Raw genomic sequence first — 15,355 nt, 5'->3', positions numbered from 1 at the left:
TTCTTATTAAAAAAACAACAAAATTTTATTTATATTTCAACCTTAAATTATTGTTATTTTGAAAAGTATCATTCTTTGTAAATGTTGTAGATAAAACAAAAGGAAAGAAAACATTAAAAAGATGAAAAACGAAAATTGTAAGATGTGGTGGTGGTGGTTAGTGTTTAACGTCCCGTCGACAACGAGGTCATTAGAGACGGAGCGCAAGCTCGGGTTAGGGAAGAATTGGGAAGGCAATCGGCCGTGCCCTTTCAAAGGAACCATCCCGGCATTTGCCTGAAACGATTTAGGGAAATCACGGAAAACCTAAATCAGGATGTCTGGAGACGGGATTGAACCGTCGTCCTCCCGAATGCGAGTCCAGAATTGTAAGATGTACGACCTGTTTCAAACATCAGGTAACAGGTCTATAATTTGGCAATAAATAAATAAATAAATGTAAATGATGCGCCAAGAGTTATCCTTATCCAGAAATGGATCAAACGTCTGAGGAGACCGTTTCAACACTGGTCAAACCGAAATCTTGGTGACCAAGGTTATCAAGAACGGGCGAGGAGAATGTAAATCGGTCTGTTCGTGACGCTCCTAACCTCTCCGTTTGTAAGTGCGCTAGTTCTTTATATGCGCATAAATCATCACTGCACCAAATTATGCAAAACGATCTTAAACCGCTTCCTTACAAAATCCAACTGGTGCAAGAACGAAAGCCTGAGGATGTCAGACATAGCCTGGAGTTCGTTAATTATGTGACTTAGTGCTCTTCATTTACCAACGCCTTCTTTTCCGACGAAGCTCATTTTCACCTGAACAATCCTGTCAATAAGCAAAATTGCCGCTACTAGAGTGCAATAAATCCTACACAGAAGCATGAGAAACTCCTTAATTCGCCAAAAGCTCCTGTACGGGCTGCGATGTCGGCTCAAGGAATAATTGGTCCGACCTTTCGCGAGGACGAGAGCGGTCGTGCAGTTACAGTGAATTCGAAATATTATGTGACGATGTTAAATAACATTTTGGCGCCTGAATTGCAAAACTTCCTGGTTATAACCACAGAACATGGTTTCAGCAAGACGGAGTCACAGCACACGTGTCCGATGCGTCTATATTGCTAGTTCGTGAAATTTTCCTTGGCAAAGTGATATCCAGGAGGGCTGATATAAACTGGTCTCCGCCCAGTCTTGAGTTGAGCCCCAAGGATTTTTTCGCATGGGGATGTGTTAAATCTAAAGTGTACGTCAATAAACCCCCTCAAGAACCATGGACCTTGCCGTTGGTGGGGAGGCTTGCGTGCCTCAGCGACACACATAGCCGCACCGAAGGTGCAACCACAACGGAGGGATATCTGTTGAGAGGCCAGACAAACGTGTGGTTCCTGAAGAGGGGCAGCAGCCTTTTCAGTAGTTTCAGGGGCAACAGTCTGGATGATTGACTGATCTGGCCTTGTAACACTAACCAAAACGGCCTTGCTGTGCTGGTACTGCGAACGGCTGAAAGCAAGGGGAAACTATAGCCGTAATTTTTCCCGAGGGCATGCAGTTTTACTGCATGGTTAAATGATGATGGCGTCCTCTTGGGTAAAATATTCCGGAGGTAAAATAGTCCCCTATTCGGATCTCCGGGCGGGGACAAATCAGGACGTCGTTATCAGGAGAAAGAAAACTGGCGTTCTACGGATCGGAGCGTGGAATGTCAGATCTATTAATCAAGCAGATAGGTTAGAAAATTTAAAAAGGGAAATGAATGCACTAAACAGATACAGCAGGATGTGGGTTGCAGTAGGTACTGAGAGATGAAGAAGCTTGCACAGGGTAGAGTAGCCTGGAGAGCTGCATCAAACCAGTCTCAGGACTGAAGACCAGAACAACAACAACACTTCAATAATTCGGATTCTCTGGAGAAACTGAAAGAAAATATCAGTAGCGAAGTGGCAGCCATCCCAGTGTCTGCATGCTAAGCTGTGATGCAAAATTTTTTTCATCGTAGGCGTATTGGACTGAATTTGAACGGCGTTATTTTTAGGAAGTAAATTCCTAAACTGTATATTTCAATAATAAATAAAGATTTTTGTCGATAGACATATAGATGTCTATATTATTCTGACACATCAAATATAAGCTTTCTTTTGAGACACCCTTACAATGATAGGAAATAATTACGAGATAACGAAGAGGGTAGCAAATGACAGAAGTGCATGGAAAGCTGTGTGTGAAGATCTGCACTAGTGCAAACACTGATGACGATGATGATGTCATGATGATGAGCATCTTTCCGTTGGGGCCTGAAACAGCCGCTGGGCCTGCGAACACCGAACTTCCGTGACCCACTGCTTCCAGCGCCTGCAGCGAAAGAGGAAGGTCCCGTGAGGCCCCAAGGTCCGGAAGCTATTGTTAGCATCACGTGGTCTGGCAGCGCCCGTGTGTGGAGAGCGGGCGGCCGCTCGCCGTTCAGGTAGCGTGTGCGCATACTTTATCTGCGGGCCAGTAACCGAGCCGCGCACAGACGTCCTATGTTCGCGGTCGAAGGCGCAATCGATACCACAACACGACAAGGCACAGCTGGCAGCGGTCTGCCCACTGTAATCGCCCCCCATTGGCTAGCCCCAGTGACCTCCTTATTCTATCTGAACCAGACAGCTGCCTGCTTGTCACCATACAGATGTCACGTCTATTAGAGGTGACGTTGAATGCTTTCTCGATACGTTTCGATGGAGGTGAATTGCAATATCGTAAAATACACTACTGGCCATTATAATTGTTACACCAAGAAGAAATACAGATGACAAACGGGTATTCATTGGACAAATATATTATACTAGAACTGACATGTGATTACATTTTCATGCAGTTTGGGTGCACAGATCCTGAGAAATCAGTACCCAGAACAACCACCTCTGGCCGTAATAACGGCCTTGATATGGCTGGGCATTGAGTCAAACAGAGCGTGGCGTATACAGGTACAACTGCCCATGCAGATTCAACACGATACCACAGTTCATCAAGAGTAGTGACTGTCGTATTGTGACGAATTAGTTGCTCGGCCACCATTGACCATTTTCAATTAGTGAGAGATCTGGAGAATGTGCTGGCCAGGGCAGCAGTCGAACATTTTCTGTATCCAGAATGGCCCGTACAGGACCTGCAACATGCGGTCGTGCATTATCCTGCTGAAATGTAGGGTTTCGCAGGGATCGAATGAAGGGTAGAGCTACGGGTCGTAACACATCTGAAATGTAACGTCCATTGTTCAAAGTGACGTCAATGCGAACACGAGGTGACCGAGACGTGTGACCAATGGCACCCCATACCATCACCCCGGGTGATACGCCCGTATGGTGATGACGAATCCACGCTTCCAAAGTGTCGCCAAACACGGATGCGACCATCATGATGCTGTAAACAGAACCTGGATTCATCCGAAAAATGACGTTTTGTCATTTGTGCACCCAGGTTCGTCGTTGAGTACACCATCGCAGGCGCTCCTGTCTGTAATGCAGCGTCAAGGGTAACCGCAGCCATGGTCTCCGAGCTGATAGTCCATGCTGCTGCAAACGTCGTCGAACTGTTCGTGCAGATGGTTGTCGTCTTGCAAACGTCCCCATCTGTTGACTCAGGGATCAAGACGTGGCTGCACGATCCGTTACAGCCATGCGGAGAAGATGCCTGTCATCTCGACTGCTAGTGATACGAGGCCGTTGGGATCCAGCACGGCGTTCCGTATTACCCTCCTGATCCCACCGATTCCATATTTATTTTAACTATATATGACCATGCAGCTTTACTAGAATTGAAATGATAATTAAATGAACACCCTAGCTGCAAGCAGGCGTTGATACACTTCGTTGGGGACATGTTGAAAATTTGTGCCCCGACCGGGACTCGAACCCGGGACCTCCTGCTTACATGGCAGACGCTCTATCCATCTGAGCCACATCTAATAGGCGCACTACGAAAGTAGTGTTGTGGACATGTTGGGAATGGGGATCTCACGGGGAGCGTGCAAGGGATAAGTCCCTGCAGACGCGCTATCCTCTGTGCCCGCGGTGGCTCAGATGGATAGAGCGTCTGCCATGTAAGCAGGAGGTCCCGGGTTCGAGTCCCGGTCGGGGCACAAATTTTCAACATGTCCCCAACGAAGTGTATCAACGCCTGCTTGCAGCTAGGGTGTTCATTTAATTATCATTTCGATTCCATATTCTGCTAACAGTCATTGGATCTCGACCAACGCGAGGAGCAATGTCGCGATACGATATACCGCAATCGCGATACGCTACAATCCGACGTTTATCAAAGTCGGAAACGTGATGGTATGAATTTCTCCTCCTTATACGAGGCATCACAACAACGTTTCACCAGGCAACGCCGATCAACTGCTGTTTGTGTATGAGAAATCGGTTTGAAACTTTCCTGATGTCAGCACGTTGTAGGTGTCGCCACCGGCGCCAACCTTGTGTGAATACTCTGAAAAGCTAATCATTTGCATATCACAGCATCTTCCTGTCGGTTGAATTTTGCGTCTGTAGCACATCATCTTCGTGGTGTAGCAATTTTAATGGCCATTAGTGTACAAAGGGTTACAAAGATAATGCAAGCACTAAGCTGAAATACCGTATTATTTACAGGACAGTTTCAACCACCTAGTATTGATAAGTGGAGGCCACGACGCTCGGGTAACGGATGTACTTCAAACTTTTAGTAGTCCGTTAGGAAAACATAATGTACAATTACAGGGTGATGTGTCTCCCATAAAACGGGTACGCCTCACGTAAGGGTTAATCGTCTCTAGTCGAATTGTTATGAGTGGCAACATTGTCTCTTAAGTTGCCTATACTGTATTTTATCTGGAAGCTGAGTGAAGCTGTGTGTTCGTGTGACAGTTGTATGAAACCCGTATTGTTGTTACACAAAACTTATAATGTGGAGTGTTACATAAAGGCAGGCTCCGTCAAGGAATGTAAAGAAATGTTTCAGGAAAAGTATTCTGGTAAGAAACTCCCTATTACCAGCGCTGTACAAGATCTGCACATGAACTGGAGGGCTGTAGCATCCTTTCGGGATGTGCAGAGGATTAGGCAACCGACAGTGAGGACCCCTGAAGCTACAGACAGAATTCGTATGGACATTGTGAGAATACCCCGCAAGTCGCGAAGGAGGTTATCGCAGCAGGTTAGTGTATCTCGTACATCGTGTCTTGTAGTAAAGGTATGAAATAGTGTGAGTATTGCACAAGAGCTGGTATTTGAGGTGGACCCCTTGCTTTACTTCATGTCAGATGAGGCCCGTTTTATTTGTCAGGCTGTGTAAACTCCCTGAATCGCAGATGCTGGTCGCAGGACAACCCACATATTCTTCATTCCTCTCAGAATGTTCAAATGTGTGTGAATTCATAAGGGACCAAACTTCTGACGTCATCGGTCCCTAAGCCCACACACTACTTAACCTAACTTAAACTAACTTACGCTAAGGACAACACACACACCCATGCCCGAGGCAGGACTCGAACCTCCGACGGGGGATCTCCCCTCAGAAAATAGGTGTCTAGCGTGCGTTGTCTGCCATGCACATTATTCGCCCCATATTTTTCAATTACGCCTTAAACAGGTCAGACATCGAGAGATGTCTGACTCTTTCTACGCACAATTAACAGATGCAGAGAAGTTGTATGCGGTATTCCAGCAGGATGGAGCAACCGTTCCCACATCCCACCGAAGTATGGCCCACATCAGCAACGTGTTCCATGAAGACAGACTTGACGGTAGAGTCCTCTGCCCCCAAGATTCCTGAACTTATCATCGTGCAATTTTTGTTTATGGGGCACACTAAAAATCAAAGTGGATGTTGACAATCCTAACACAATAGGCAATCTTAAACGGAACGTTACTAGAGAAGTTATCATCTCGCCTGCAGAATTATATCGTGTTCTTTACACGTAGTCAGTGATGTGTAGATGTTCACTTTCAGTGTCTCTTATAAACAGATAAATACACAGTTTTTAAACGTTACTATTAGCTATCCCTTTTTAGTTAGTTCATTGTTACTTGAATCTCGGCCGAGTGAGGGGTATCGGTTTTATATGGGAGACCCTGTAGTAAGGCGTACTACTTAAGCGATTTCGAGAAAATCGCAAGAGAAGTCTTACGCGTCAATGATGTGCCGGTGTGTTGTGGCCTTTGAGCACTAGATGGCGGAGGTCATGCGGTTAGCGTTCAAGCTCGGCAGTCGGTGGATCGCTGGATCGAGTTCCGCTCATGTTACCTCTTTAATTTAAATTTTTTTCAACACTAGTCATATTATTTTATGCATACTTCATTTGAAACATAATATGATGAAAAGACACATGTATTTGCATGAAATTTTATTGAATTTCCAATGTTATTTGGTTGTTTGCTGAATATCCATAATCATGGCAATTATCGTAAACCAAATCAGTTGTTTTTCATACATAGCAAAATCTAGTGGCCAGCAGTGCACTGGGGTGTGCCAGAAAAATTTCTTATAGGAGAAGATATATACGCTTTATCTGGCGACATAATTGAGGTAAGAATTTTCAGTTTATTCAGAATGACTTTTCAGGGTCATGACGCACCATTGCTGACGTCTTTATTTACCAGTTTAGATTCACAGTCAGTTGATTATTGAAAGGTTGTCTTTTTATTTCGAGATTAAGGAAATAAACTGTTGGGAGGTTACAACCTATGGAGGTGTGTAGGATGGCGGTGCAAAGACAGTGACATATCAGAATATCTCTGTAAGGAGTGAAGCAATTTCTACCAAAAGTGGTACACGTATCACTGAAAAAAAAAATACTATGGCAGTAAGACAACCGTAGCCTCCCTAAGGCTGATGGTGGGGGTGAAAGGGAGAGAAATAATAGAATTACTCCGGAACGCCTGGGAGCCAGCTTTGGCGTATACCCGATTCATTATTTGTATAAAAATACTGGGGGAAATATCCCTACTGGTGGACTGGGGATGAGAAAGCGTGACACGTAAAAATGTTCTAGTGTACTTGCAAGCGTGTTGCTGTTCGAACCCAGCTACCAACAATTACATGGTAGTAAATATTTATCATTTCTGGGAGGTCATCGAACATATTAAGTTTATAAAGCTTGTGTATCCTGGAATGTTCGGTGTTTGTTTAAATAGCTGCACCCTCTGTGCAGGAAGTCAGCTGTGTTGTGGCTGTACGTTGTGTTGTTAATAAAAGTGTTTTCAGTGCTAAGTGCGGTGCTTCACTAGGGTCCCTGTGTTTCTGTTTTCGACTTGGTCGTGATTTCGAAGTGACAGTATTACTCGTTTAAAGGCAAGAAGTATGAGCTGGACCGTATTTAACGCGGTGTACTGCAAGACACGTTATCGCTTTATCGAAGTAAACCTGGAACTGAGTAACTAACAGTGTTAAAAAAACGAAAGTGGAGAATTTTGTGCAGCGAGAAGAAAAAGGAGAAAGACAACTGTAGCAGTATTATTCAACACTCCTGTATGTTTAATTACAAGTTGAAACAATTTGCTATGTTTTGCGAGAGCATGCTTCATTCGGCATCATACCTGCCACCATTTGTATTCCGCGACGTTCCACATCGGCAGTCAGTTTCCGTGCAAGCTTTCTAGTGAGGAGAGCGTGGCTTCCCTTGTTGTAGACAGCCCTCTGTAAAGGAGCCGTGCTGAGTTCCTCGGGCAGCCGGAATCGGCCCCGCAACCTATGAAATAACTGTACACCATCACAACTTGGGAAATCACGCAGCGCTCGATATGCAGGTCACGGGGGCAGACGCAGTCACTGGTCAAGAAGCCGCCGGTTACGAAATCCATACAACATGCGGACTTCAGAGGCGGAAGCGTCGCGGTAGAGATACCAGACAAACGCTACTCGTAGCCGGATCCTGTGAAGGTCACAGCAGGCGACCTCGTGCTAGAGAGATGCTAGACATCTGACCGAAATTGGAAAAACCCTGACGAGCCTTTGCTTAAATTCTCTTGAACTTTGAATTAATGGTTCTCAGTCGTAAACGGATTTTTTTATACGTGAGTGCTTTCACTGTGTAATGGTTAGCTTGACGGATTAATACTGTCTAAACAAGAAAACTACCCTGTAGGTTCAAGCCCGTCCAGTCACATTCGTTTCCTTGGCCCGACGCTCCGATAACCCACGTCAGGTGAGTGTTGAGATGTCCTTTTAACGGCTCAATCTCGGTTTACTACTTCTGTGAGATAACTTTAAGACTCTAATGATTAGACTTTCGAACTATCTTTTCTTCTTAGTAATGTTAAAGTCCGGTGTTTGGATCCTGACTGCTGACTTCTCAGTATTTCCGAAAGAAATGTGTCCAATTGTCATATGCATCCACGTGATGGTTACCCGTCAATTAGGTAGAGGTTTTGACGATAACGTCAACACGATTAACACTATTAAAGCTTCCATATAGCAAATAAAATTAATAAAGTTTGCATAAGAACGGCAGGCTAGGTTCCAACTGGCCAATGACGTACTGGTGGAAGTAAAACTGCGAGGACGGGTCGTGAGTGCTCGGTAGAGCACTTGTCCGTCACAGGCAAAGGTCCGCACTATCACCTTAACAGCTGACAAGAATATTACATAGAAGAAGGGAAAACAAAATTTAGGTTCTGTTAGATGACGAACATTTTGCCTATAGGGAAGATAAAGGCAACAGAGATGCGGTTCTGACGTTGCATTTGATAACAGAAGCAAGACTAAAGAAAAAATCAAGACACGCTCAAAGGATTTGTCGACCTGTAAAAAGCGTTCGACAATGTAAAATAGGAGAAGTTGTTCGAAATTCTCAGGAAGATAGGAGTAAAGTATATGGGAAATACGGTTAACATACAATATGTACAAGAAACAAGAAGGAATAATAAGACTGAAAGACCAAGAGCCGGCCGCTGTGACCGAGCAGTTCTAAGCGCTTCAGTCCGGAACCGCGCTGCTGCTACGGTCGAAGGTTCGAATCCTGCCACGGGCATGGATGTGTGTGATGTCCTTAGGTTAGTTAGGTTTAAGTAGTTCTAAGTCTAGGGTACCGATGGCCTCAGATATTAAATCCCATAGTGCTTAGAGCCAATTTAACCGCTTTTTTTTTTCTTGAAAACCAAGAACGACGTGCTGTCATTATGAAGGATGTAAGACAGTGATGCAGTGTTTCGTCTCAACTGTTTAATCTAGAAGAATCGAAGAAGCAATGAAGGAAATAATAAAAAGTTTCAAGGATGCGACTGAAATTCAGGATGAAAGGATATTAGTGAAAAGATTGCTGATGGCATTGCTGTCCTCAATGGAGGAGAAAAAGCTTCTGTTGAACGGAATGAACAGTCTAATGAGTACAGAACATGGACTGAGAATAAACCGGAAAAAGACCAATGTAATGAGAAGCAGCAGAAATGAGAACAGCGAGAAACCTAACATCAACATTCGTGATTACGGAGTACACGAAGTTCAGGAATTCCGCCACATAACTACTCATGATGGGCGAATCGAGGACGACACAACAAGCAGACTGACAGAACAAGGATATTTCTGGCCAAAATAAGTCTACAAGTATCAAAATCGGCCTCAGTTTAATGAAGAAATTTCTGAGAATGTACCGTTTGAGATGTGGTACTACAGCAGAAAGCTTAAAATTAGGTCGACTGATAATAAGGAATGTGGAGTTCTTCGCAGAAGCGGCGATGAAAACACTGACAAGATGGAAGGACAGGCTGAAGGTACTTAAGATATCTAAAATAACCTACGTGGTACTAGAGGAAGCTGCAGAGAGAAAGAACTGTAGGGGAAGACAGCGACCGGAATACATCCAGGAAATAACTGAGGAAGTAGTGTGCAAGTGCTGTTCTGACATGAAGAGGTTACCGGAGGAGAATAATTCAGGATGGGCCGCATAAAACCAGACAGAAGAATGCTGAGTCAGGAAAAAAGAAGAGAAGTTCTCCCAATGCTGTCTGATTAGTCGTTGAAGTGTACTGAGAACATTAAGAGGTCGCTTCCTTGGGGTACACCTGATGTTACTTTCCCTTATGTTGAAGATCTGCCACCCAATACAATGTACCCTGTCGTTCCTAAAATGAGTTAATGAGGATGAAATATCCGTAGAAAAGCTGTCCCATACTTCACTTTTTTCCTTCAGTTCTTTCATTCCCTACGTCTGCTAGGTGGGTGTGCTGTTGTAGAACAAACTGCAACCAGATATCCCAGTAGGCTTGGAGTGGGCCAGTGGGCTCCGAGGTAAACCATCCGAACACATTGATTGGAACCAATGTTAGGACTTATTTTTCGTTTATTTCCGAGACAGCGTTGTTCATTGTTAGTATGAGAGCAAGTGTCACACGAACGCCAATTGAAATCTCAAACGTGTTGCCCAACTGTGACAGAGTAACTAATAATATATCGAAGCGATGTTTCAAAACGATAATTGATACGGAGTAAATTTCAAGATCGACTCCCCACCCAAGACTGTCACTACGCTACTTTGTAGTAGATGTCCTCATCCGTCGTTTACTTTCGTCATTCAAGAATCTAGTACAATGAATTCGAATCTCCTTTCAAACCAGTGCTGCTAAACTTTGCAGTCCATCCTAATTTACTTTATTTATAACTACATGAAATCAGAAGCCTGGAGAGAGGAATTCGAACCCCCCTCTACAACACGCGTTGGGTAACCGAATGCTATGAAGGAATTAATCGAGTGAAACCTAAGCACACAAAGCAGAGCCAGTACGGCGCACGTTGTCTGCTTACTGTTGAAGCTTTTCTTCGGTCACAGTAGAAGACAGCAAGTACGTTTACTCGCCTCCAGAGAAATCTATCAGCTTTCTTGCCTGGCCAGAGCCCGCCATATTCGGTGACGTGTTCCCTCCCTGCCACCGTCACTGGAGTTACCGCAGCCGGCGCGGATAGGCGTCAGGTTCCAGCCAGTCCAGGAGCGCCGGTCCAAGAAAATGCACCAGACACACAGCTGGAGCTAGAGTAGGGACGAGCGGGTTTCTAACCAGCTGGAGAGAAGACATTGCTCAGAACAGTTGATACGAGCTCGTAAACTGTTCACGTCTTCTTTGTTCGCAGATTTTTATAACTGGTATACATATTTATTTTTTAATTTTATTCAAGGGATAAAGTAGTTCGCATAACTTCGTAACAATAGGAATGAAGTCAAAGTCACACAAGGTAAGGTGTTAAGATTTCCTGATCTGTAAACCACTTGACTTTTAAACTAAATACTAATAAGGAAAAAAGTGTCCCACTTCAAATAACAGGGGTAAAGCAGTCTTTTTGGTAAACTATACTCGTAAGTCTTCAATAAATTCACTAAATGAAGTTAATTTCCCAAGGAAACATAAAATTTTTTCTCAGACTGAACACAAATACGTTTCCTTGATGTCGTAATTCCAAAGACGCAATTTGTGTTTGTGCAGTAGATCTATGATACTCAGTTGTGATTTGCTTTTTCCCTTTTCATGCTCGTCCTGTATAAAGGCCACATAGTGTGTTTTGTTTAACATTTTTCGAGGAAGCAATGTATGTACTGCAGACGCACACATTGCTGCAGTCCTCTTTCCTTTCGGGATAGGTTTCCTCTATGGAATTACAGCGTTAGAGGCCAGTATTGTATATGTGTCAGCTCTGTTGGGCGACCGCTACGGTCGCAGGTTCGAAACCTGCCTCGGGCATGGCTGTGTGTGATGTCCTTAGCTTAGTTAGGTTTAAGTAGTTCTGAGTTCGAGGGGGCTGGTGACCTCAGTCGTTAAGTCCCATGGCGCTCAGAGCCATTTGAACCATTTTTGAACCAGCTCTGTTGGCTTGGCGAAGCATGTCCCTTGCTGTTTATTATCTCGCAACAAGTTTATGGTACACAAAACCACGTTCTATGGCTCCCATACAATAACCACTTCTGCTGTGCACAACAGCAATAAATTACTAGTCTAAAAACTGACATGACACAAACTAAATGAAAGACTTTTGTAATCTGAGAAGTGTACGCTGCGGATGGCCACACGCCTATGCTATGAATGTTGCTACCAAGATAATTTCTTAAGCCCAGGTGAATATTACACACAGAAGAAATTAATGACATCGTCCATGTTTTAAATAGACTGTTTTCGGCTACAATATGCAGAAATTGTTTTCTATAGCAGAGAAAAAACAGATCACATACACTACATTTGTAGCCAAAAGGGCGATACAGAGATTGTGCCAACATAATGCAAGGATGCAAGAAATCGCAACTTACAATAGATGTGCTGCTGATTCTTTCATTCCTTATGTAATTTTTGCGAAAACAAACGTTCACTTGGAATTTCGTGCTATTCACAGCGTTTCCCTCAATGGAAATCGTTAAACTTCTTTAAATATTCAATTTGTATGGATCCCAGACAGACACTTAATATCCGTCCGCGGCTCGTGGTCTTGCGGTAGCGTTGTCGCTTCCCGCGCACGGGGTCCCATGTTAGATTCCCGGCGGGGTCATGGATTTTCTCTAACTCGAGATGACTGGGTGTTGTGTGTCTTTCATCATCATTCACTCGCCAGTCGCCGTAGTGGCGTTAAAGAACTTGTGGAGCGGCGGCCGAATCGCCCCGCGAGGGGTCTCCCGGCCACCAATGCCATACGCTCATTACTTAATATCCAAAAGTTGGACGAACATGAGTTTCGGTCGAGGATTCCTTAAGATTCTTCTTTAAACTACATTCTCCACGGCTAGGTTTGTGTGACCATTCCGCCGTAAATCATTGCGGGTAGATGTTCCTTGGTAGTTGTGACCACATGTAGTGATTCATTCCCGATCGTGTCATATATTTTAGTATATTTACGCGCATTCCGTAACATGTCAGAGATCAGTTATCAGTCTCATCTTCGAGCTCTGATGGTCTATAAGTTATGCTGCATTTTCTAAACATCTTATGAGACTGTAACCTCCCGTGTTTACAATTATAAATCTGCGAAAGGCTTTATCGAGCTAAAAACGCCGTATGCTAGACAATTTGTGTATGTCTCAAACAGTAGCGGTCCTATTACACTTCCACCGATCGCTACTTTCTCTTCTGACGATGTCTTCCCATTAAGAATGGTGTATTTTGTTCTGTTTGCTGAAAAGTCTTCGCCTGAATCAAATGGCACTTCCGAAATCCCTTAAAATGTATTTTTATTACTAGGTTACGTTCTGACTTTATCTAGTGCTTTCCGGTGGTCGATACACCCAGCAACAACACAGGTTCCGTTATATCTAGCACTCTGGATCTTGTGAATGAGTAGGACTAGTAGTTTTTTCATACGATCGATGTTTGCAGGATCCTTGTCGGAACCTACAGTGTAGTTGTTTGGTGTTCAGGTAAATCATCACATGTGAGCACAAAATATGTTCCCTATTTCTACAGCAAATTGACGTCAGTGACATATTTTAATGACTCTGTGCATATTTCCTGCCAGAGTTCTTAAAGAGTGAAATACTGGAACGACCTACACCTTCTTCCATTCACGCTGAGACGCTGCGTTGCTTTAGTGACACACGGCAGACGGCTGTTGTAAGGGAAGTCAGTTCTCCCCCCAATGTTCTGGAAGGTTTCGTATGTAAGCGACGTGGTACTACACAGACAGGTACTAACGTTTTGTCTTCGTTGCACTTCAAATGCAAAGTCGGGACACTTCAATTTCTGGTCCACTTTTGAGCTCAGTTTAGCTGAAGAATAATTTCGGTTCTTTTCCGTAATGACATTACTTGGAATTATTTCAAATTTTCTGTGGAAGATCGCGATGTAAATACAAGTCAGAAATAAATTTTAGGATGACGCCCTAGCTATTTTAAAATTGCAAATCAAGAAGAAGAAGTAGTGAGAGAAGAGACTACAGTGCTACAATAGTTGATATATGTCGACAACCTCCATTGCAGTGTGCTTTTTGTTCTTCTCAAGTACGATTGTACATACAAAAAACAAAAAGTTGAAACGTCCCCTTTGAACAATTGTACAGGACTGTGCTTAAACTGACACACAATATTTTTAGCGCAACGCAATCTGACTTTCAAAAATCCCTACAAAAGAATGGCCCTCACTATAACATTAACCTATACCTTTCACAAATCACTTACCTCACAAAAATCTTCGTTACTCGAACTACTGCAATACAGCGAGCGCCACTACTGCCAGCTAAATACAAGATTCAAACTACGGAAGGCACTAACTACTGATAGGCATAGTTAGCAAATGAAAGATTTTGATAGAGAACAAACAATGTATTTACCTTAATAGTCATCAAAAGTCATAATATATATAGGAGTTCGTAACATCCATTCTTACAAATATCAAAACTCCGCCATTTCTCTCCCCACATCCACCACTACTGGCGGCTCACCTCCAAATGCGCAACGCTATGCGCTGTCCACATCCAGCTGCCCAACACTACAATGGCGGACAACAATGCAAACTAGCCACAGACTGCACACAGCACAGCCAGTGATTTTCATACAGAGCGCTACGTAACGTTGCCAATAAGAAAACATAAACAGCCTACTTACAAAGTGTTTCCACTATTTTCCTTTCCAGTATCGTCAGATTGCATTGGAGGCTGATGTTCGTACAGAAGCAATAACTGTGAAGAAATGGGTAGAAAACTTGACGTACAGCTGACACTGAAAGCGCCGAAAAGGAATGGTGTTACGGCAGCTGAGATTCGCAGATAACACATCAATTATTTATTTATTTACAGAAGAGTAATGAATGAAGACGAAGCAGGAGACTGAAATGACAGTGACAATGACTGCTACAAAAGAACAGAATATAAATGGAGAAGTCTGTCGACAAGGGTAGGGAAAAGTTGTGGTGGAGGGGGTCTGACGAGAATGAGCTCCACAGAATATAGGATAGCTTGCTATTGTGATAGGAAGTGGACCATTACCATAGTTTTTTGAAGTTTGGAAAGAACGTAATTTCTCTGATATTTTGAGGAAGATTATTCCAAAGTCGTCCTCAAGCAGAATTGTTGAGAACGAGTATTTCTGCTGTGCTTTCAGATTGCATAGCAAGAGTTGAAAACAAATAACACAGAGTGTAATGATTGAGAAGACGATCTTATAATCTGTACGCTTATCGGCACAAAGCCATGATAACTGTTCGTATATATAATCGAAAGGAAATACTTTCTGTGAGTGAAGTGACGCTGATACTTTCTTACAGACTACAGTTGCGTGTTCAGTCCAGTCTAAACCATTACACTCTGTTGGCGAGATATGAGGTCACTGTACAGAACTTGAAGAAAACTGTTGACTTAGGAGTTTAGCAAATAGAATGTCAAAGCCAACACTATCGAAAGCTTTGCTGAAGCAAAGGACATAATAGTGGCCTGTTGTTTATCCGTAG

General features: G+C 43.5%; 1 protein-coding gene and 1 non-coding gene across 4 annotated transcripts in view; one reads left to right on the top strand and one right to left on the bottom strand.

Annotated features, from left to right (window-relative positions):
• The window catches only part of LOC126259224 (protein GDAP2 homolog), a 1,081,164-nt gene that overhangs the window by 755,658 nt on the left and 310,151 nt on the right, over nucleotides 1-15,355 (bottom strand). The gene's annotated exons all lie outside the window — the stretch shown is intronic.
• Trnat-ugu (transfer RNA threonine (anticodon UGU)) lies at nucleotides 4,033-4,107 on the top strand. The gene has a single exon. It is a non-coding gene; the product is annotated as a tRNA-Thr (tRNA).

This window comes from Schistocerca nitens, chromosome 5 (assembly GCF_023898315.1).
Source record: "Schistocerca nitens isolate TAMUIC-IGC-003100 chromosome 5, iqSchNite1.1, whole genome shotgun sequence".
Classification (NCBI taxonomy): Eukaryota; Metazoa; Arthropoda; class Insecta; order Orthoptera; family Acrididae; genus Schistocerca; species Schistocerca nitens.
This window is presented reverse-complemented; position numbering and strand designations above follow the sequence as displayed.